General features: G+C 42.2%; 1 pseudogene; it reads right to left on the reverse strand.

The window, feature by feature from the left end:
- Positions 1 to 23,384, reverse strand: part of LOC126004391 (sterol regulatory element-binding protein 2-like) — a 39,567-nt pseudogene extending 16,183 nt beyond the window's left edge.
- Between the last annotated feature and the right edge of the window lie 206 nt (positions 23,385 to 23,590).

Below are 23,590 nucleotides of genomic sequence, written 5' to 3' on the forward strand. Positions count from 1 at the left end.
TTTTTGGAATGAAGAGTAACAAGTGATCTCTTCAAGGGGAACCCTCACTGAGTTTGTTGGCTTCATCATGATGGCATAAAGATAATAAAAAATTATAAGAGAAGTGTTTGAGTTTTAGTTTTTCTGATTAAAGAGAGAGTAAAATTAAATAAATATTTTGGTCTTTTTTTAATGACTCAAGCTTGGAAGACTATAGGTCTATTTTTCTGCTAATTCCCACAGGACCCCTGAAATTGGGGATTCTCCTAACCTGGGGACTTTTACTTAAGTTCATTGCTGAGCTTAGTATACAAAAAGCCAGGATATAGAAATGACAGGAGATTGGGTAATGAAAATATACACAACAAATATATATTATGCAGCCACAATAAAATCATGGAAACATAGTTCGCTGAAATGGGTAGAATTGGAAGGCTATGTACTATATGAAGCAAGTTGGAAGGACAAGGTCTAATTCTAGATATTCTTACTAATCTGTAATATGTAGAATAACGTGTCAAGTGGATGGAAGTTATCAAAGATGGATCAGCTCCACATCATGAAAACAAAACCTGAAAAGCCAAGAAAGAATATTAATGGAAGGAGGAAACAAGAAAAAGGATGTTTGAAAATAACATGGGGCAACTCATCTATGGTGTAGAGGTTAGATATCTGTGTATATCTAGACCACAAGACCTGATAAAATTGAAAGCATGAGACCCAAATCACATTAAAAATGTCCCTGTCAAGGAGTCAGGTTGGAACCTAGTCTCATTGGTGGAGGGACGGGGTCATGGGTTGGTAGGATTGGAGGTGTGGGAGCTTGTATATCTGAAACCCTATTGTAAACACCATTGAAAATCATGGTGTTTACCACTTGGCTTAATGTTACTAGAAAAAAAAAATAAGCTTAAGTCTTTTGTTTTGGGCCCACACCAAATAACGCTCAAGGATTATTACAAGTTCTGCTCATGCTCATAAATTATTCCTGGTGGTGCTCAGGGGACCTTATGGGATGCAAGGATTGATCCCGGGTTGGCCATGTGCAAGGCAAGCCAGAGTCTTAACAGATGTCTAGTAGGCATATGAAAAAGTGTTCCTTATTGGGGAAATCCAAGTTAAGACAAGTTAATAAGGTATTACCTCATATCAGTGAGAATGACATATATCATCAAGGAAAGGAACAATGTGTACTGAGAGGAATGGGATATAAAAAGGAACTTTCATGCACTGTTGGAGGGAATGAAAGTTCAGTCTCTGTGGTAAACATGGAGATTCCCGAGAAAAGTAAGAATAAGTAAGGTGGGGCCGGGCGGTGGCGCTGGAGGTAAGGTGCCTGCCTTACCTGCGCTAGCCTAGGAGACGGACCGCGGTTCGATCCCCCGGCGTCCCATATGGTCCCCCAAGCCAGGAGCAACTTCTGAGCGCATAGCCAGGAGTAACCCCTGAGCGTTACCGGGTGTGGCCCAAAAACCAAAAAAAAAAAAAAAAAAAAAAAGAATAAGTAAGGTATCTTGTGTGTGAAATTATGGAGACAACCCAGGTGTCTAACAACAGAAGAGTAGCAAATGAAGCTGTGACATATAAGCACAGTGAAATACAATGCATCCACAAGAAATGATCAAAACATGCAATTTGTTGAAACTTGAATGAAACTGGAGAATCTTAGTGATGCTAAGTTGAAAGGCAAGAGTGAATATTGGATATTCTCACTAATCTGTAGTATTTCAAATAACATCTAGGAAACGGAAGGCAGCAAAGGAAGGCAAAGAACTGACCCTATGTGTCAAGAAAAGAAGGTAATGAAGGAGAAAAGCAAGAATAGGAGGTCAGATGTAACAGGGGCACTGTCCAGGAGCCTTGAGACCGTCCGTGGTAGAGACAAAGGATCTGTATAGATTTAAACTAATAGACCCAACACCACTATAACCATGGGATACAAGCTATAACAATTAAACTTAAATATATTTTCATTAAGAAATCAGGACAGAAGGCTGGTGGTCGGGGGAGAATCCGGTCAATGATGGAGAAAGGGGAACGTGAATAATGGAATTGAAAGTGGAAAGTGTAAGTCTGAAAATTTATTGTAAACAACTATGAATAACTGTAAATATAAATGCTCCTAAGACATGGGGGATGGGGTGAGGGAGAAAGCATGGTGTTTAAATGGAAGTTAAGTTAAAAACAAAATATAAAAAAATAAAGGGCCTGAGAGATAGTGCAGTGGGTGGGGTACTTGCCTCACAGGTTGACATCACAAATTGTTCATTTGCCTGTCAAGTGTGATCCCTATGCATAGAGCTAGGAATAACCCTTGAGCATAAATGGATGTGGCCTCAATACAAATCAAAATGTTTAAATAAAAATATGCTTGATAGGCTCCAGAGGGAGGTCTGGGGTGGGGGCTTTGACCTTCCTGCCTTCCTGCTCTGAAAGGATCTCCTTCCTTCCTGGGAGCCGGGAGGCTCTGCCAGCATGGGGTTTGGCTGCCCTCCGCCATGCCAAAAGCCTCATTAACCAGGCCTAGGAAGGGGTGCACGACATGGATCACCCCAGCACCCCTCTACCTCCTTCCTCCGGATCTCTAGGGCTTCCCCTGGCCACATGCCTGGGCAAACCTGCGAGGTGGGAACAGCAGCACAATAAGTTCTGGCTTCAGGAATTACCAGGGAAGTTTCCTTATTAAACTTGTCCATTGTGAAACCGCGCGGGGGGGGGGCGCTAGCCTGAGAGATAGTGCAGTGGGTGGGGTACTTGCCTCACAGGTTTGTAGCAAGTCAGCCCCTGAAGAGGTTGACTGATGGTGGGATGGAGAATGAGGCCCTTTTCTTCCAGCTCGGAGTACGCATCTGCCACCCTGTCTAGCCCACGGTTCTGAGGTGAAACAGCGGGTAAACAGCTCGCAGACAATCAGGCTCGTGGAAATATTTGCTTTATTCGGATGGGCAAAACTGAAGTCCAAAGACTCAGATTCAGTCCCAGCCAGCAAAAGCCCCTGGCCTTCCACAGACTCCTGTTTTTATACTCCAGAGTCAGGTCCCACCCGATGGTGGGATCAGATACCAACCAATGGTGAAAGCAGAATCAGGTCCTACCCTAGGGTGGGGGCAGAATGCCAGGTCACACCCTAGGGTAGGGCACAATCACCAATCAGTTTAGGGTGAGTAACATAGTAATCCCCCAAAATATTTACATACACAACAATTCCCCCTTTTGTTTTTAGTAAACAAACAATATTGTCTACAATTATTAAAAGAAAAATTAGTCAGTAATAAAAGAGCGGCTGTTTGTATAAGCGCATCACAGGAAAATGTAAAGAAAAACTTCTAACCTAAGCACAGGGTATCTAAAACCAGAAACATGTATCACGGAATCAACTACAAGCTCCTGAGAAGATAAATCTAAGACGTACATAGATCTTTCGAAGAGACACCAGAAAGGTTGTGTAGCAGGCAAGAAGAAGCACCTTTTCTTTATTTGTTGTTGTTGTTGGTGGTGGTGGTGGTCGTTTTGGGGTCACACCTGGCAGCGCTCAGGAGTTACTCCTGACTCCACGTTCAGAAATCGCTCCTGGCAGATACCGGCATTTGAACCAATGACCTTCTGCATGAAAGGCCAACGCCTCACCTCCATGCTATCTCTCCAGCTCCATTTTCATTCAAGTTCAGGTAGACCAGAAAGCCCATCTTTGAGGGCATTGAACTAGGCCTTTATTTTGGAAGAAGAGGCACATACACCCTCTGCACAGTGGGGAGCCACTGCAATGATGATCAATAGGTATCTGAACTTAGTCCAAGTTCTTAATCCTGTCTGAAGTCCATAAGATGTCTGAAATTGATGTCGACTATTTATAGATGGGAGCTTAAGTCACAAACCAAAACAAAATGTTTAAGGCAGAGACCCTCCCTGTGTAAATAAACAACTTGAGGGCCCATCCAAAATGGATGGAACCTTCTATAAACCTAGTATTTTGCCTATGATGCGCCCACACAAAAAAAACCCTGAGAACAGACAAAAATATCATTTAGGAAATTATAGACAATAATATCTAACTTACAAACCTAAAGTCAAGAAAGCAAAACCTTAATGTAATACAACATCGATTCCTAATATTAAAAACTAAAATAGAAAAACATTAATTACGATAGTCAAAAGAAGTGTAGTACCAAATATAACTTCAAAGGATTACAGTTATAGGAAAAACAACAGATGAAATTTCTACAGAGTTCAATACCAATCTGTAAATATGAGGGGTCTGGAACTCCAAAAAGACCGGCAGAAGACACTTGATGGGTCTGGAAAAGCGGGTTGAAGCCTTGTACAGGAGATAACATCAAGCTGAATGAAGAAGGAAGGCCAGTACAGTCATCCATGTGTTGGGGCATCCCCAAGCATTACATCATTACATCATAAGTTGGTTGGGCTTCTGTATTTCCTTTGGGATCGGTGCAATCTTGGGGTAGCCATTGTAGAAACGGTCAACGATAGCATTGTGTATGTGGATGGAAAACCAGAAATTCAGATAGCACAGTTTAACTGGGATCCAGAGACTGTGGGTCTTGTCCATGGATCTTTTCTCTGGGGTTACATTGTGACACAAATTCCAGGTGGCTTCATTTCCAACAAGTTTGCAGCATATATGGTGTAAAACTCCAACAGTCACGGATTTCTTCTTCCAGCCAAGATCAGGAAGCTTGTAGTTGTGGGTGAAGGAGATGAGTTGCACATGCGAAGGGGATCCTGAAAATTAAAATGTTAAGGACTAGGAAGAGAGAAAGAAGGATAAGGAAGACTAAATTGGGGAAGATAAAGTTAGGAAAAAGGGAACTATATACAAAATATGCAGAACGGACAGATACTAAACAAGACATACACACACAGACTTCACAAAAAATATGGCCATAACACTCACTCATACTAAAAAATATTTGTTGGAAAGGATCCAAAATAGAACAAAATAAAAGAGAATTCAGCTGAATCAACTAAAAGCGCCTTAAATTGTAATAGCCGGCAACTGTTTAGATAAATCATTTCAAATTCACAAAAAAAAATTTTTTTTTTTATGGTTTTGCCTAGCAGATCTGAAAGAGAATTTCATGCGTAATACAAACATGGACAACTCTATTATACGTGTATATCAGTATATATACAAAGTTATTGTATAACAGTAACTTTATGATAATCAATCATAGGCAAGAAGCATTGTGAAGAAAGTCCACCTAAAATTATCATTATGTCAGCGTCTTAAAACCTAAATTGAGGGAAATAAAGCAATGATGTTAAAATAAAAAGAGTGAAAGTCGTTAAATGAGTATACCTAGAAAGAAAAACAACATTAATATGATGAGAAATTTCTTTCAGGTGAACCTTGACTAAATTAATTTGTAAAATTTCATGATTAACTGAGACATAGAGCAATAATGAAATTAAGACATAAATCCATCCTACAAGGAAACACATTGGGGATTCATGATTTTCAATCTATATTCATTGATCATGCCTGTGGAAAGAATCCTAGAGCATTAATAGCAACTGATAAGGAAGTGAAATGATTATCTGGTGTTCATTGTAGATCTTTAAGAAGTATAAAACAGGATGTATGCTGCTGTGGATTTCACCAATGTATTAGGGACTTTTTTGATCTTCTTGTCATCAAAATTGATCCAGTGTTGTTTTGCAGCAATTTTACAGTATGAAGTACAGTGCCCATAGTGAACTTTACCATAATGGTTTGACACCGATGATAAGTTGTATTTCTTAATCTTGCTTTTATTCTCAGAAGTGAATTCCTCTAAATTGAGGTCTTCTAAAGGAAAATCTACATAAGTATGCAATTTTTTTTATTTGTTTGCCATCAAAAGCAAAACGTTTCAAGTGTATTATAAGTACTGGTGGCAGTTTCCATAAGTACGTTTTCTTTGAAAAATCCCTTCTATTTTTGCAACTGTTGCACAGAACTTTGTTGTCATTTCTTAATTCTTCTTCTTTAAAAAATTCAGAGAGGCATTCCTGTAATGTACATTTATCTGTAGATGTAACAGCCAAAGACAAATGAACAAATGTCTCATAAACTTCAGACTTTTGGTGGCAAGTGAGACACTGGAGTATAGATTTGAATTGTCCTTGAAAGAGATCATAAATAATAGATTTATGAGCCTTTTGGTGTTCTGGACTAAATTGTTCATAATTTTCATTTCCCATGAGATGTGTAGTTTTGTCTGTCATTAGATTTACAGTAAGTAAGTCCTGATGTAATCCCTCTATTAGGAACATCAGTAGTTCGTGAGGATCCTGCTGATTGTGTCCAGCAAACTGGTCATTAAGTAAACCAATTGTTACTTTGAAGCTTTCAGGGTTAATATATCTATGAAATCCATTTCCCATGGTTTTGATGAGCCGACCAAATTCTTCGGCTAATTTACCTTCATGCCCCATCGGATTTTTCTTGTTAATATCCTTTTTATAATGATCTTTATAAAAATAGAGTTAAGTCTGAAATATTATACAAGCATTGCAATATTGAGTTCATGTAGCAAGAGTTTCCTATATTTTGGAGCCCAGTTAAGACAGGTTCCTGTCTTTCCTTTTGCATCTCGGAGTGTAAGGGTTTATCACTACCATCAGTCTAACTCATTGTATGGTGTGTGACAGCTAAATTGTTCCCTGCCCCAGAGACCTCAGTAATATTACTGCTGTTAGTGTCTGAAGTATTCTGTTTTTTCTCTGAAGGGGAGTTTGTAGTCTGAACCTGATCATTTGTGCTAGCCTGATTTCTAACAAGACGTAATGGAACCCAAAATTTCTTGGGAGGGTCATCATTTATAGAAACATAGGCATAACCCCTTCCTCTTAGGAGAAGATAGCCAGCTATCCATTTTTCATCCTCCTTGATCCAAATAGGTTTATGGGTTGTTTCTTGTCTCTGAATATCTTCTTTAAAATGTCTTTCCGCTGCAGTGTAACTTTCCCCTTGGGGTAAGTTAAAGTAATTTAGTGTGATAAGAGTCAAAGATAGCAAATCCGTTGGTGGTAAACCTCTTTTTCTATTTTTTTGCAATTGAGTTTTTAAGGTTCTGTGAGTCCTTTCTACAATGGCCTGTCCCCTACAATTGTAAGGAATTCCTCTGAGATGTCTTATCTGCCATTCCTTACAAAAAAATTCAAAAGTTTTGCTAACATAGGCTGGCCCATTATCAGTTTTTATAGAATATGGAATACCCATCACAGAGAAACATTGTAAAAGAAAACTACAAGCAGCCTTAGATTTTTGAGAAGACATGGGAATTGCCCACATAAACCGAGAATAAGTGTCCACCACAACATGAAGATAAGGTTTCCTTGGAAATAAATCTGTTTGAGTTATATCCATTTGCCAAAGTTCGTTAGACTGTAAGCCTCTTGGGTTTGCTCCTGCTATGTGAGTCTTTTTTGTTAACGGTGCACATACGTTTCAGTTTTCTACGATTTCTCTAGCTTGCCTCCATGGAATTTGGTAATTCACATGTAAACGGCGAGCATTTGTGTGTAGGGCTGAATGTTCCTCTACAGGTGATTTAAATATAGGCATTGCTAGCAAGTCAGCAGTTTTATTTCCTTGAGCCATAGGTCCTGGAAGACCTGAGTGGGCTCTAATATGCGTGATGAAGATGGGCTCAGTTCGTTTTTGAAGAAGCTGCTGTAATTGTTTAAGTAAGTCCTGTATGATCGGGTTATTAGCATTAAGTGATGCAGTGGCTATCACATGACATAAATTTACCACATACAAAGAATCAGAAACTATATTCATGGCTTCAGATACATTTTCTAATAGGTAATTAACGTTGCTAATTCAACTTTCTGTGCAGATTTATATTTGGTATCTATGGTCATATTAATGTTGTCTCCAGTTATTCCTCCTTTTCCATTTTGGGATCCATCAATGTAAAAAACCTTGGCATTGGGAATAGGGGAATCCCGAACAATTGAAGAAATAATAAACTGAGTTTTCTTTAAAAAGTCCCAAATTTTTCCTGCTGGATAATGGGAGGATATTTCTCCTGTGAAATCTGAGAGGGCCCTTTGTAGAGATTCATTAATTGGCAATATTGACTCAATTTCCTCTTTTGGTACTGGCAAAACTATTATATCTGGGTCAAAACCTAGTAAAGATATAGATCTGAGTCTTGCCTTGATAATAATCTCTGAAATCAGTTGCAAGTAGGGGACAACTGAGCGAGGTTGTTTGTTATGTAAATACACCCATTCCAAAGGCCCTGACTGTTGCATCAAGGCCCCTGTGGGGGTTTCTATAGTAGGGAAGATTAACAGTAATACCTTTTCTCCTGGGATGAATCTTGAGAGAAACGATTTTTGTAATCTGCTCAAGAAGATGTCCAATTCATTTTTGGCAGCTGTTGTTAAATTTCTCGGGCTATCTAAAGCAGGATCACCCTCCAACGTTTTAAACAGATTAGATAACTCTGCATTTGGGATTCCTAGTGCAGGGCGGAGCCAATTTACGTCACCTAAAAGTCTCTGAAAATCATTAAGCGTTCTGAGGTTTTCTTTTTTGATAGAAAATTTTTGTGGACGTATAGACGTCCGGTCCAAAATAAAACCCAAATATTGATACGGTGGCATTATCTGTATTTTTTCTAAAGCTATTTTCAGTCCTGATGTTTGTAAACAGTCAGTAACATAAGAGTATAATTCCTGTAAATCTGTTTCATTGTTCATTGTGAGCAAGATATCATCTGTATAATGAAATATCATGGCTTGAGGAAATTTTTCACGAGCAGGGCTCAAACCTTATCTACAAAAAACTGACACATGGTTGGGGAATTCAGCATGCCTTGGGGGAGAACAGTCCATTGGAAACGTCTGCAGGGATGGGTATTATTGAGAGAAGGAACTGAGAATGCAAAACGTTTTTTATCATCTGGGTGGATAGGAATATGGTAGAAGCAGTCTTTCAGATCAATTATAATTAGTGGCCATTCCTTTGGAATAACTACAGGTGATGGTAAACCAGTCTGCAATTTGCCCATAGGTATCATGGATAAATTTATAGCTCTAAGATCCATCAAAAGTCTCCATTTACCGGATTTCTTTTTTATAGTGAATATAGGTGAATTCCATTGAGAAAAAGATGGTTCAATATGTCCTAAATTTAGCTGTTCCTCCACTAATTCTGTCAGCACCTTTAATTTATCAGTTTTAAGGGGCCACTGACCTGTCCAAATTGGTTCATCAGATTTCCACTTTATTTTTATTGGTGCTGGTGTTTTTACAGTAGTGGCCCCCACTAAAAATTTTTGGTTTTTAAATCAAAAGAAGGTTCGGGCTCTTCTGGAGCTAATGGGATGTGGAATTCTGCTTTCCACTGTTTGTGTAGGTCACGGCCCCACAGGGATGGTGAAAATGGGCCCACGTGAGGTCTGATTATTGCTTTTTGATTTTCTGGGCCGTAAAATAGTATAGTCCTCGTACTCAACAGACAGGAACTCAGGCCTCCTATTCCTTCTAGGGAATACGGAATTTCCTGAAGAGGCCAATTTTCTGGCCATTCTTTATCAGAAATTACGGTAACCTGAGCACCCGTATCTATCATTCCATCAAAGGGTTTGCCTTCCAAGTGAAGTTTGATCATTGGGTGTTCATCTTTACATTTAGTAACCAGAGCCACGATTGGGTTTTGAGCAGCATCCGGATCTGTGCTTCCAAAACCTCCAATTCTAGTCTTATCTGAAGTCCCAAATTTGACATAAGGCACTATTACTATCTGGGCAATCGCTTCTCCTTTTTTAAAGGTCCATGTAACTGGTACAGTAATAACTACAATGATTTCTCCCATGGAATCTGAGTCAATGACACCAGTGATTACTGATATACCCTTTATGTTGAGGGAACTTCTGCCAAGAATCAAACCCATAGTATCTGGGGGTGGCGGGCCTACAATGCCAGTTTCTAACATGTAAGGGCATGCTCCTGGGTAAATTGTAATGTCCTCTGGGCATAATATGCCTAATCCGGCACTTCTTGAAGTGGAGTGGATTAATTCCCTTATCGTGATGAATTTTCTTGGGCTGGGCTTGGTAGGATTATTGTCTGTGAACTTTGCCCCTGATTTGGAAGGGCCTGGGGGGGAGGCCCTGTGGGCGTTTCCCTGCATCTGGTATGTGTGTTCTTGAGGAGCTGAATTTATAAGGAGACGACAATTTCTTTTGATATGTCCCTGTTTTCCACAATGGTAGCAGGCAATTTGCTTCCTGGGGACTGTGTTGAAACCTCTACTTAGGTTATTATTAATGAGGTTTCTGGATCTGCAATCTTTCGCCCAGTGGCGACCCCTTTTGCATTTTGGGCAAAGACCTGGTTTCCGGAAAGTGTTCTGTCCCCGAGGGGAATAAGGCATTGTTCCCTTGGTAACTGGGAAGGTTTGTACTGAGTCTAAGTGGGGTGGGGGTTGGGGTTCCACATAGACATTCTGGCAGGCATAAAGGTAATCATTCAGATCTGACTTTTCATTTAATGTATTCAATACTAATCTACAGGCTGAATTTGCATTATGATAGGCCAAAGATTTTACTAGGAAGTTTCTCATCTCCTCATCTTCCACGTGTAACTTCAGAGCATCTTTAATCTTACCTACAAACTCTGCAAATGACTCATAAGGGCCTTGGGTAATTTTTAAAAAGTTTCCTCTACCAATGCTGTTAGAATCAATTTTTTCCCATGATGACAATGCAATCTCCCTAATTAAATTTAAGATTTCCTTAGGTAAAGCTGCTTGTGTCTGAATATTTGCAAATTGATTTTCTGCCATCAATAATTCATACGATAGAGTAACACCTGCCACTTGCTTTTTTATACCATCCGGACTATATAATTTAGCTTTTACGCCTTCTGAATAGTACATTTCCCATTCAGTTCGCTGTTTAGATGACAGGCATATTTCAGCGATTCTTTTAAAATCATACAAAGTCCAAGATGAGTTACGACTCCAAAGTCTTAATAACTCCACACTGTATGGCGATTTTGGCCCATGTTCTTTACATGCTCTTTTAAACCGATCTAATTCTTCCATCTGATAGGGTACATAGTTAGAAACATTTACCCCATCTATAGGGGATAAGGCCTGATTAGCAAAATTACTCTGAATAGAGCTCTGAGACCGAGCATGTTGTTCATCGTTTGAATCTGCTCTGCTCTGCGATTCAATTTTGTGACTAGAAGGAGGCCTCCCTCGTGAAGTTAGTACTGGAGGTTGATCATTATCTGAGTCACTACTGTCAAGAAATTCACTAGAATCAGGCTTAACATTCTGAGTTGTTTTTCTTCCAGCAAAAATTTCTATATTGTTGATGGTGGGGCTAGATTCGTCAGCCTGCACCTTGGTCTGAGTTTTCATCAGATAAATTTCCTTATTATCTATACTGGTTTTAGCCTCACCATTTCTACACTTTCTATTTCCTAAATATCAGCAAATAACTATGCTCATAATAATAACGTTAGTCAACACAGAAATTCCACAAACTATGATGGCTAGAGACACTACACTTTTCATTTGAAATATAGACCACAACCATCCAACTGCAGTGATTGTCCTTAGATCAAAACCAATTAGTTTTAAACAAAATGGAATGATCCACTTGTATACTAGAGCACCAATGCGTAAGACTAAGGGTGGCAAAATCCACATGACTAACCACAGAAACCATTTGATGGTCAGCATAGGAAATTTCCAATGAAGTATTTCACTTACAGTTCTGAGGGTCCAGGGTTCATGTCCCTGTTCAGGGCGCCATTATGTAGCAAGTCAGCCCCTGAAGAGGTTGACTGATGGTGGGATGGAGAATGAGGCCCTTTTCTTCCAGCTCGGAGTACGCGTCTGCCACCCTGTCTAGCCCACGGTTCTGAGGTGAAACGGCGGGTAAACAGCTCGCAGACAATCAGGCTCGTGGAAATATTTGCTTTATTCGGATGGGCAAAACTGAAGTCCAAAGACTCAGATTCAGTCTCAGCCAGCAAAAGCCCCTGGCCTTCCACAGACTCCTGTTTTTATACTCCAGAGTCAGGTCCCACCCGATGGTGGGATCAGATACCAACCAATGGTGAAAGCAGAATCAGGTCCTACCCTAGGGTGGGGGCAGAATGCCAGGTCACACCCTAGGGTAGGGCACAATCACCAATCAGTTTAGGGTGAGTAACATAGTAATCCCCCAAAATATTTACATACACAACACAGGTTGACACCACAAATTGTTCCCTGTGCCTGCCAAGTGTGATCCTATGCACAGAGCTAGGAATAATCCTTGAGCATAGTTGGATGTGGCCTCAATACATACCAAAATGTTTAAATAAAAATATGCTTGATAGGCTCCAGAGGGAGCTTATTGACAAATATTTGGATACCATTGTGCTTCATCTGTTTGTCATAATCTGAAAGCCATCCTGGAGCTCATTTTATTCCTTTACTTCCTCACTCCCATCTCCTGTTACCCCACATTTAACCATTTTTTCTGTACTAATGATTTTTATTTTGGCCAAGGTGGATTACATATCTTTCACAGTAATTTTTTGGGTGGAGTCTGAAGCTTCAGCAGGCAAACACGTCACGGCAAGACTCCATGCTGTAGGTTTTTTGGCCAAGCTAAGGGGAAGATTCAGCCTCGGCTGCTGCCCATAACCTTCTCTCTCCTTCCTCCTGGTCCCCAGGGTTATTCCTGGACACCTGCTCAGGGTTTTAGCAAGTGGGTTCCAGAGAGGTGCAATTTAAAAGAGACCTCAGGCTTCCTAGTTCCTGCAACGGCCGGGGAGGGTACTGGTGAACTTCCAACTTCCAGCAATTAGGAAGCTAAGGCCTCTCTGGGAGTCAGAAGCTTCAGCAGGCAATATGGGGAGGACATAGCTCCATGTGTTCTTTGCTTGTCCAAATCACAGACCAAAGGGGTGTCTTGGAAACAACACCCTCCCTCTTGACTATTTCTAAAACATAAAAGGGACACGTGTATCTCCTTTGTATATCTCAGATGTATTCCCTTAACATCTATAACTCTTTTCGAACATCCTCATATAGTGACAATTTTGCCCACTGGTTTTGTTATTTGATTGTTTGATTTTCCCCCTTTGAGATCTGTTTTATAAGCAATACTGGTAGAAGAGTATCCCTGTATAGATTTCATGTTTGAACCAAGTTACGGGGAATGTTCGACTTTATTCGTCAGCCCCCAGATGCAATATCTTATGGCATTGTTTCTCTTTTGTATAGGCACATTAAAATGGAAAAATATTACATATGCAAACAAGTTCTTATCTAATAGAGATGGGAACACAAATTTGGTAATGCAATTAGGCCTTATACCCTGAACATTGGCATAATGATTTGGCTTAGGCCTCAGAAGAATAGGCATCGCCCACACACACCTGAACAGTGGATACCATCTATGGAAACAACCACAATTGTCTATAACATTACCAGGATTCAAGCCTCTACCAGAGAAGACCTACCACTTCTCTGGCATTGACTTACTCTAAAGAGTGCTCTCAACAACCAGATGACTCAGCAACAGTCTGCATGCAGGGCAGATCGCTCTGCATTTAATGGTATGCTGAAACTAGAGGATGCTCCACATCAGCCTGACATCGATGAAAGAAATGCACAGAATTCAGAATCTTTAAATATAAGAATCTGATACCAACAATAGCTAAAGTGTGAAAAAGTTTCATTGGGACCATGGAGAATGACTCGGGTTGGACAGACTGGTATGCCTGGAACCCAGAGTTGGTCTTATGCCAATAAACTTCTGGGGTGAGGCCTTTTTGTAATTAGGTCAAGGATTTTTTTTCATTTTCCCTATTTTTCTGGATCTATGCAAACAACAACGATTGCCACTGTCACACCTTTACTATATTTCTTTACTCTTATCCTTTAAGAAAAAAAAATACAATTTACTGAACTTAAAAACAAATAACTGTAGTAGAATGCCTGTCTCAAATACAGGCAGGGGATGGGAAGGGGGGGAAGGGGAATGTTACACTGGTGAAGGGTGGTGTTCTGTTTGTGACCTTAACCCAACTATCATCATGTTACTTAAATAAAAATATATTTAAAAATTGAAAATAAACATAAAATAATTAAAAAAGAAAAAATATGTTTGATAATAAAAACTGAAACTTCTATTTTTTGGAGGGAATTTGGGTCATCCCCACTGGTGTTCTGGGCATACTCTTGGTTATGTACTTAGGGATCATACGGGATAAAGGAAATTAAACCAAGGCAAATGCCTATTCACAATCTCTCTAGCCCACAACACCTTGTCCTCTTAAAGGTGGGAATTAAAATCTAAAATAACTCACATAATGCTAATGTGTAGCCCCCAGGTTTTGTTCCAAAGAAACTTTGTTTTTGTTTTTTCGGGCCACACCAGTTTGATGCTCAGGGGTTACTCCTGGTTAAGCGCTCAGAAATCGCCCCTGGCTTGGGGGGACCATATGGGACACTGGGGATCGAACCGCTGTCCTTCCTTGGCTAGTGCTTGTAAGGCACCTTACCTCTAGCGCCACCTTGCCAGCCCGGTGTTCCAAAGAAATTTTAAATTTAATCTTTAAACTGTGGAGCTATTAAGCCATCCTCTAGTAAGTCATTATAATATTGACCTTTTTTTTTTGTTTGTTTTTGGGTCACACTCAGAGGTTACTCCTGGCTCTGTGCTCAGAAATCGATCCTGGCAGGTACAGGGACCATATAGGATGCCAGGATTCGAGCCACCATACCTCCTGGATCGTCTGCGTGCAAGGCAAATGCCCTACTGCTGTGCTATCTCTCCAGTCCCTAGATCTCGACCTTTAATTTTTTTCTCCCATAACTTGTTTTCCCCTGGGTGGTACCAAGCTGTGTTTATTGAATAATCTATGTCCAAGACATGGGAATAATGCCACATCAAGAAACCGGAGGCAACCCCTCCTCTCAAAAAACAAACAAACAAACAAACAAACAAAAACAACTATGAGAAAAATCAGTCTACACAAAACAGGGGTGCAGCTCACCACAGGTCCTGAGCAGAGCGAGAAGGGGTGACATTCCAGCTGAACAGTCCAGGGCTGCCCTACTTGCACCCCCCGCATCTGTGGGCCCCTCCAGTCCATTCTCCACCAACCGGCCTGACGGGGTGAGCCCTCTTGAGGGGCAGCATGATAGGAGGCCTTGGTGGATATGTCCCAAGGTAACCTTAGGTAACCCCGTGCAGGCCCACAGAGGGGGTTATCATAGGGGCTGGGAAGTCAGCCTCTGCCCTGGCTTTTAGGGGAAAAATAGACTGTGGAGGTAGGAGCTGGGCTAAGGAGAGCTCGAATCCTTGCCGAAGGCCCTGTCTCCCTGGCATCCCGGATCTCCTCAGAGCCAGGGCAGGCACCCAGTGGACGGGGCAGTGGGAAGGAACCGGACAATTAAATAAGATATCATTTATTCTTTTTATTTTGGATTTTTGGGCCATGCCTGGTGACGCTCAGTGGTTACTCCTGGCTATGCGCTGAGAAGTCGTTCCTGGCTTGGGGAACCATATGGGATGTCGGGTATCAAACTGAGGTCCATCCTGGGTCAGCCGCGTGCAAGGCAAACACCCTACAGCTGCGCCACCGCTCTGGCCCCAAGATACCATTTATTTTATTTTATTTTATTTTATTGTTTTGTTTTGTTTTGTTTTGGTCACACCCGGCAGCTCTCAGGGGTTACTCCTGGTTCTATGCTCAGAAATCACCCCTGGCAGGCACAGGGGACCATATGGGATGCCGGGATTCGAACCACCGATCTTCTGCATGAGAAGCAAACGCCTTACCTCCATGCTATATCTCCAGCCCCTACCATTTATTTTTAAAAAAATTAAAAAGTAATGCCAACATTATTTCATCCACCCCAGGTCTGCCCCTACCTCCTGCCCATCTCCCGGCTGTCCTGTTTACCAAGGACTGCCAGCGCAAGAAGGGCCAGGCACGGTGCCAGGAGCACTCAGCTCCGTACTGGCAAACAAAGCGTACTATAAAAACATCGTATAAAAAGGAACTGGGGGCACAGTCCCCCAGAGGAAAGCTCATACACACATAGAAGCAGGAAAGGGCGCTCAGCTGCCACTCATGCCCCATCTTTCCTCTCAGGCCTGCCGGGCCCTGAGCTCTATCCAAGCAGTTTGAAAGGGCTCTAACCCTGGGCATGCTTGCCTGAAGTGTTCTAGGAGACAGGGCTCTACCCACAGCTTCTAGAGGGAGAAACTGAGTCAGGAAGAGGGGAGAGGGAGAGAGAGAAAAAAGAGAGACACACACACACAGAGGACAGGATGGGGACAGAGGGAGAGGAGAGAAGTGGGAGGACAAGAATGAGCTGTGGTCAGGAGGCGAGATGGCCTTGCCGTCTCCCAGCCTGACGGTCATCTGCTGGCAGTCACTGCAGGAGCGCCAGTAGCCCACCTTCTCCAGGGTGCGGGCCCAGGGACAAGAGGAAGGACAGCGACAGATGGTGTCAGGCCAGCAGGATGGCGGTGGCCCGTTCTTGTTGGCCAAGCCAGGTGTCCTCCTCACCATGCTTGGTGCTTGGTGCTGCCACAAGTTGTGTTCCAGCAGCTGGTGGTACGTGTGGGGCTGCCCCCGACCATCAGGAGCACGGTGGCCTCATGCAAGAACACCTTTCGGTAGGTTGGGTGGAAGCTGTGTGCCAGCCAGTGCAAGCTGCCCAAATCTCTCTGGAAGCCAGCCAGCTGGGTGCCCGACGCATGGTAAGTGTCGCCCAGGGCGTGGCTGGCCACCGCCTGCCTCTGCCACAGCACTGTCTGCAGAGACAGCAGTAGGTCACACGTCAGCAGCTGGACCACATGGTTGAGGGTGAGGTCACAGGACGCGCCTGTGACGTTGAGGTCGTCCCACAGGTGGCCTCTGGCACGTTCACAGTGGTCCAGAGCGCTATGCTGCCTACCCGCCTTCCCGGGCACCAAGGCCTGCATGGCCCTGCACATATGCAACACCGCCTTCAGTCATTTCCAGGGCCTTGGCCGTGGGCGCGCACGACTGCAATGCTCTCCTGCATCCAGCTGATGGCCTTAGTGATGGCCGACACCCACCAACAGCAGACCAGATCAGGGCCAAGGGAGGACTTGAGCATGGAGCTGCTGGAAAAGAGAACACTCACTGCTCCCACAGAGTCCAAGAAGGAATGCAGTAATCTCAGGCACTCCAGAGCATTGACAAATTTGCAGCTCTCTTCTTCCTGCTCTCTGGCCGCCTTCTTGGCCGGAGGCTTCACCAGGGCCTTCACGGCTTGCTCCAGCAGGTTTCTACAGAAGGCCTGTGGACTTGGGCAATGGGGTCGGCTGGGTCCTTCTGTGTGCAATACAGACTCTCCTTGGCGGCTGCCTTCATTGACCAACTCCACTTCATGAAGAATTTCTGGCCCTGGGGATGGCAGAGCCAGCGCAGGGACTCGGGGCCACACAGGCTCTGGGAACCACTCAGGAAGTAGCTGCCCAGAAAGCCCAGCTAGCCGCCTCAGCCTGTCTGCAGGTACATGGCGGCCGCCAGGTGGATTTCGACTATTGTGCTGGGGGAGATCTTCTCTGCACAATCGGCTAGGTTCATGGCGCACAAGGCAAGGTTCACGCTCCCATAACTTTTTTTTTTTAGGGGGGCACACCCAGTGATGCTTGGGGGTTACTCCTGGCTATGCGTTCAGAAATCGCCCCTGGCATAGGACGCCAGGGATCGAACCTCGGTCTGTCCTAGGTTAGCGCGCGCAAGGCATATGCCTTACGGCTTGCGTCACTGGTCCGGCCCCTCTTCCATAACTTTTTAACTCATTTTGGCTATTTGTCCTTTGTCTCTCCAGCCCCCCCCCCCCCCATCTTGCAGATTCAAAATCTGATACAACAACTAACCATTCCTAACATCCCACATTTGGCCTAACTAAGGCATCCATCATGTTTATTTATTATTTCTTTTCCTTTTTCTTTTTAATAATTCCTTTATTTAAACACCGTGATTACAAACATAATTATAGTTGGGTTTCAGTCATAACAAGAACACCCCCCTTCACCGTGCAACCTTCCCATCACCAAGGGCCCTATCTCTTCCCTCCCCACTCCCGGCCTGTATTAGAGACCGGCTTTCTACGTCCCTCACTCACTGATATTGTTATTTCTCTAACTGCACTCACCACTCTTTGTAGAGTTTCATATCTTGAGCCAGTCCTTCTGGCCCTCATCTCTGGGAATTATTTCAATGTCTTTAATTTTTCTTAAAACCCATAGATGAGTGAGACTATTCTGTGTCTTTCTTTCTCCCTCTGACTAATTTCACTCAGCATAATAGATTCCATGTACATTCATGTATAGGAAAATTTCATGACTTCATCTTTCCTGACGGCTGCATAATGTTCTATTGTATATATGTACCACAGTTTCTTTAGCTATTCATCTGTTGAAGGGCATCTTGGTTGTTTCCAGAGTCTGGCTATTATAAATAGTGCTGCAATGAATATAGGTGTGAGGAAGGAATTTTTGTATTGTATTTTTGTGTTCCTAGGGTATATCCCTAGGAGTGGTATAGCTGGGTCAAATGGGAGCTTAATTTCCAGTTTTTTTTTGAGGAATCTCCATATTGTTTTCCATAAAAGCTGAACTAGACTGCTTTCCCACCAGCAAAAAATGAAAGTTCCTTTCTCCTCACATCCCCGACAACATTGATTGTTCTGGTTCTCTGTGATGTGTGCCAGTCTCTGTGGTGTGAGATGGTACTTAATTGTTGTTTTGATTTGCATTTCTCTGATGATTAGTGATATGGAGAATTTTTTCATGTGCCTTTTGGCCATTTGTATTTCTTCTTTGAGAAAGTGTCTGCATTTTCAAGGAAGAAACAGCACTCACCAAACAAGTTGAAGCAGAGATACACAAATGGGACTATATTAAGCTGAGAAGCTTCTGCACTTAAAAGAAAATAATGCCTAGGATACAAAAGCCACCTACAGAATGGGAAAAGCTATTCACCCAATACCCATCAGATAAGGGGCTAATATCTAAGATATACAAGGTACTAACAGAGCTTAACAAGAAAAAAATTTATAAACCCATCAAAAAATGGGGAGAAGAAATGAACAGACACTTTTTCAAAGAAGAAATCCATCATGTTTAATTCAGATTCTTCAAGTAGGTGGAGTCATGGGTTTGGCTTCTCTTTTGCATATTGCTGATAATTTCTGGACTCTGGTGCTGCTCTGTTCTGTCAAATGTTTTGCCTATGTCTGGGCACAGAAAGCAGAGAGTCTCAAACATCTTAGGTTCAGGGACAAGCCCAAGTTCATAGGCCCAAGGTAGAGAGAGGTGAGCACCTATTTCTGTTGCTGGAGGATCCTTGCAGGGTTATATTTGCTAGAGGAATAGTTTTACCTCGTAAATCCTCTAGATGGTGCTACTTGTCAAGTATGTTTCTTTTCTGTTCTTTTCTTCCCTAAATCCCCTTTTGAAATTGTGGGCATATCACGTGGACTGAAGTGAGAATCTTTTGTCTGAACAGAAGTTTACAATGGTCAAACTCGATGAGTGATGTCACTGATGACTTCTATTGGAAATAATCTTTATCTGTGGGCATTTAAAATAGTTTACTGGAGGAATGTGACCTCTAGCTTGCTCTTGTTTAAGGCAAGTGACTCCTTTCTTCAGAAGAATGATTGATATTTGATATTTCTAGTGATATGCAGTGTGTGGGCAGTGGGGAGTGAGACAGCAGAGTTCAGGTGGAGACTTCCTTCCATCTTCTGTTTTTTGCCTGGTCCAGATTTTGTTTAGAAGAGAAAACTCTCTTAAGATTCTGATCCCCCACCCCATAAGCTTTCATGTCTCCCCTTTCTGACAAAAGGCCTCTCAGATACATTTATTTCTTTCAGGAGTCTTTGCTTCTTATAGGGAATGAGCATTGATTTATTCTTCTAGTGAGTGGAAATCACCCTGATCTTGGACTAAGTATTAAATAAAGAAGGGAAAGTATAATTTGGAAATAGAATGAATGGGGGTAGAAATTTTCAATGGGGGGTGTGTGCTAGAGGAAAAGAAATGCTCTGCATCTGGATGAGTTTTCAACCCCCAGATTTTTTTTTTGGTTTTTGGATTTTGGGCCACACCTGGTGATGTTCAGGAGTTATTCCTGGCTGCCCACTCAGAAATCGCTCCTGGCTTGGGGGACCATATGGGACGCTGGGGGATGGACCTCTGTCCATCCTAGGTCAGGTGGTTGCAAGACCCTATTGCTGTGCCACCCCTCTAGCCCCCAATTCCCAGATTTTTATCTGGGGATACCAAACAGGGAAGAAAGCACTGATCTGGGACAGAGGAGGTACGTGGAGACATTTTGCCAGATTTTGCTGAGAACCGAGGGCACTCTGTTTCAATGGGAGACTCCTGGTCCTATGTGCACACCTGGGGACAATATTCATACAGGAGTTACTCCTCAGCCTTTGCTAATGTTGCTGACACACATTCTCATTCACTTTCAGAAGGGCGTCTTGTTTGCTCCCTGGAGTTGCTGCAACATGTGACAGTCACTGTAGAATGAATGCAGTCTCTGGAGGACAAAAGTTCAAATGTCAACTAGGTAGCTGTGCCTTTGGGAGTAAAGTGTGAGGTGCTATTGGCCAAGTATTATGGTTTTGCTTTATCATTTTAGGTCATGTGAGGTCATCTGTCAGCTAAAACAGGTCCTTAGAAGCACTGTGCACCAGATAAGGCTCAATTGCTGGGATTTAGAGAAATGAAATGTGAATCCAGGAGGAAGGTGGAGAAAAACCATTGTTACTCCAAGTAATGAGCTAAGTTGGATCCATGGTCTTCAGTTTTCTTTTTGCTATTTATTTCCATGTTAGAGTCTGGACAGACCTCTCTGAATGCCCATATTTTCCATTTTCTTGCTCATTAAACTGAGATTCCAACTTCAATAATTTATAGACCACTCATATATAGAGAAAAAGAATAACTTGTGGAAAGAGGGCAGGTCATAAGGCATATGAGATAGTACAGTGAGTTGGGAGCTTGCCTTGCACATGGCTGCCCTAGATTTGATCTTTGTCCCCACATATGGTCCTTGGAGAGTCACCAACAACAATCCTAAGCACAGAGCCAGGAATAAACTCAGAGTACAAATTGGTATGGCCCCCAAACCACAAAGACACAAAACAAAACAAAACCATAAAAAAGAAGGGCAGGAGAACCAAGGCAAGAAAGTGAGCATCTTTTGTCATTCTGGGATGTGGCCTCAGCACTCGTTCCTGTCTCATAGCAAGTCTTGTAATTTATATAGCTTCTTAGAACCGGTTTTTGTTCTGTCTTATTTAATTCACAATCAACTTCTAAGATGTTGACAGATAAAAGTTTAAAATATCACCTCTTCTAGGGAATTTTGTACTTAAATGAAGAATTCTTGAGGGAAATAAAAACTCTCTGTATTCAGAATCTGTGCTGTTCCCAGTTTTACATTCCTAGACATATTTCCCTTTAAATACCTTTCAAGTTAGCCAGGTCATTGAACTGTAAACTCTTCCAAGACAGGTATATGATTTAATGTTTGGCATTTGTAATAGATACCCAATGAGTCAGGCTTTTCTGAATTCACACCTTGTGCTGGGTCCTTTTTCACTGGATCCAATTGGCTCTCATGACTTGCTTGGATAAATAAGATACGGTATAAGTGAAGTTGTGTAAGTTCAGTGCTTAGGCTGGAGATACATTGCATTGTTGGCTTTTGTGATTTTGCCTTCTCTACTGCCATACAAGAAGGCCTGAGTTAGTTTCCTTTTTCCTTGGGGATGTGAGTTCTGGAGAGAGTGCAGCTTTGGGAGAGTGATTGATGAGGAGGGGGGAAAGGGACATGTGGCTTGAGTGAGGAGTCAGGATGAATGTGCCAGCTCTGGTAGAGTCATGAGCCAATTATGGAGCAAAGATAAGCCATGTTCCTAGTCACAGCCCAAACTGCAGAGCTGTGAACAAATACATGGTTATTGTTACATAAGTTGCCAGTTTCCAGGGTATTTGTTTCACAGCACTAGAGGCTAATCCTGTGCGGTAAGTCATCTTTGTGTCTGCAGGGTTTTATTAGCTAGCTGGCTTGTTATTTTCTGGGCATGCTTTATACACTCATATCTTTTCCAGAATTCCTGATTCTGTTCTGCCAACTGGGAAATCTAACTTAAAAACTTAATTTTTTTCTTATGAAAATAACCCTTGCTATCTTCTCTGCTATTCTAACTACAAGTGATCTTTCTCCTCTGAATTTCTTCAGCAATGCCTGCTATTTGACATACTTTGACATATGCAAAAATCATGTCTTATGACTACTTATTTTGTTTTAAGCTTTGGAAGGTTAGGTTCTTTTTATTGGAACATAATTCACATTCTATCAATTCACTGATTTAAAATCTGTATATCAATCAGTTTCTCTATATTTGTAAGCTTGTGGAACATCACCATATTCTAAATTTAGAATACCTTCCTCATTCTAAATAGAAGCCCCTTGACCATTATCAGCCACCATATTGCACCCAATCTTCAGCTTGAGGCAACCATACATCTGCATTTGGTGTCTAAAGATTTAGTTCTATTTTTCGAAAGGGTGTGAGAGGCATGAATCAAGTAGCAGAAATCTAACACTCCGTATTGACTAATGAATGAAACCTCAAAAAACCCATTAAGATTCCCAGGAAAGACTAGGTTGTGGTTCAAAGTTCAGTCTTATAAGGGAGCAGAGACTTTGTTAAATGATCCTATAGCACTTCACACTTTGATGCACAACTGAAGATCTGCAATTTTGACCTCAGAAATAACAGAGATTGGAAGGAGGGACCTGGGAACTTGAAGCAAATCCTAGTTTCTCTTGCTTATTGGTTCTGAGGTCTAGGGCTAGTCGCCTAGTTTCTCTGAGCCCCAGCTTCCTCAGTAATAAAGCTTGGTGGGATATTTCCATTGCACTGGGAAGCTAGTTCCTTTTCCTTCTCCTGAGTCCATTTTATGGTCTGGTGATTGATGGGAGTATTGACTTCTAGTGTTCACCTCTCTGCCCCTACCATGTAACCTTCTAGATAGAATGTGGATTTGGTAGAAAAGGAGACTAGGGGTGGATTGTCTGGATTTCCCCTAGGGACAGAAGAATAAGATGGTGTGAGTGGGTGGAGTGGTAGCTGATTTGCTAGGACTAGATGTCTTCAGCCAGAGGATGCATCCAAGTTTTCATCAATTCCTTCCCAATACAGGACTTTGGTCAAAACTCCTCCTTTTGTAGATCCCTCCACAAAGATTTGGCACTCAATGTCCAGGCAACCACATAGCAGTTGGACTATTGAAGATTGCCTCTAATTTATAGATGCAGACTTACTTGCCAAAGCCTGGTTCAGCCTCTGTGTACATTTCCTAGAAGATGGAGTTCAAGGGTAAGTAAATGTGGCCAGGTTCCTCTGTAGATGCAGATAGCCTTGAGGTGTTCTGCTCTGTTGATTTACCATCTTGGGACAGTGTGTTTCATTTACACTTCATCTTGGAAAAGTGGACAGGCGTCAGTAGCTCCACCTTCTTGCTGACCACTCCATTGACTTCTGTCCTGTAAGGCCTCACAC

The sequence above is a fragment of the Suncus etruscus genome, chromosome 3 (assembly GCF_024139225.1).
Source record: "Suncus etruscus isolate mSunEtr1 chromosome 3, mSunEtr1.pri.cur, whole genome shotgun sequence".
Lineage (NCBI taxonomy): Eukaryota > Metazoa > Chordata > Mammalia > Eulipotyphla > Soricidae > Suncus > Suncus etruscus.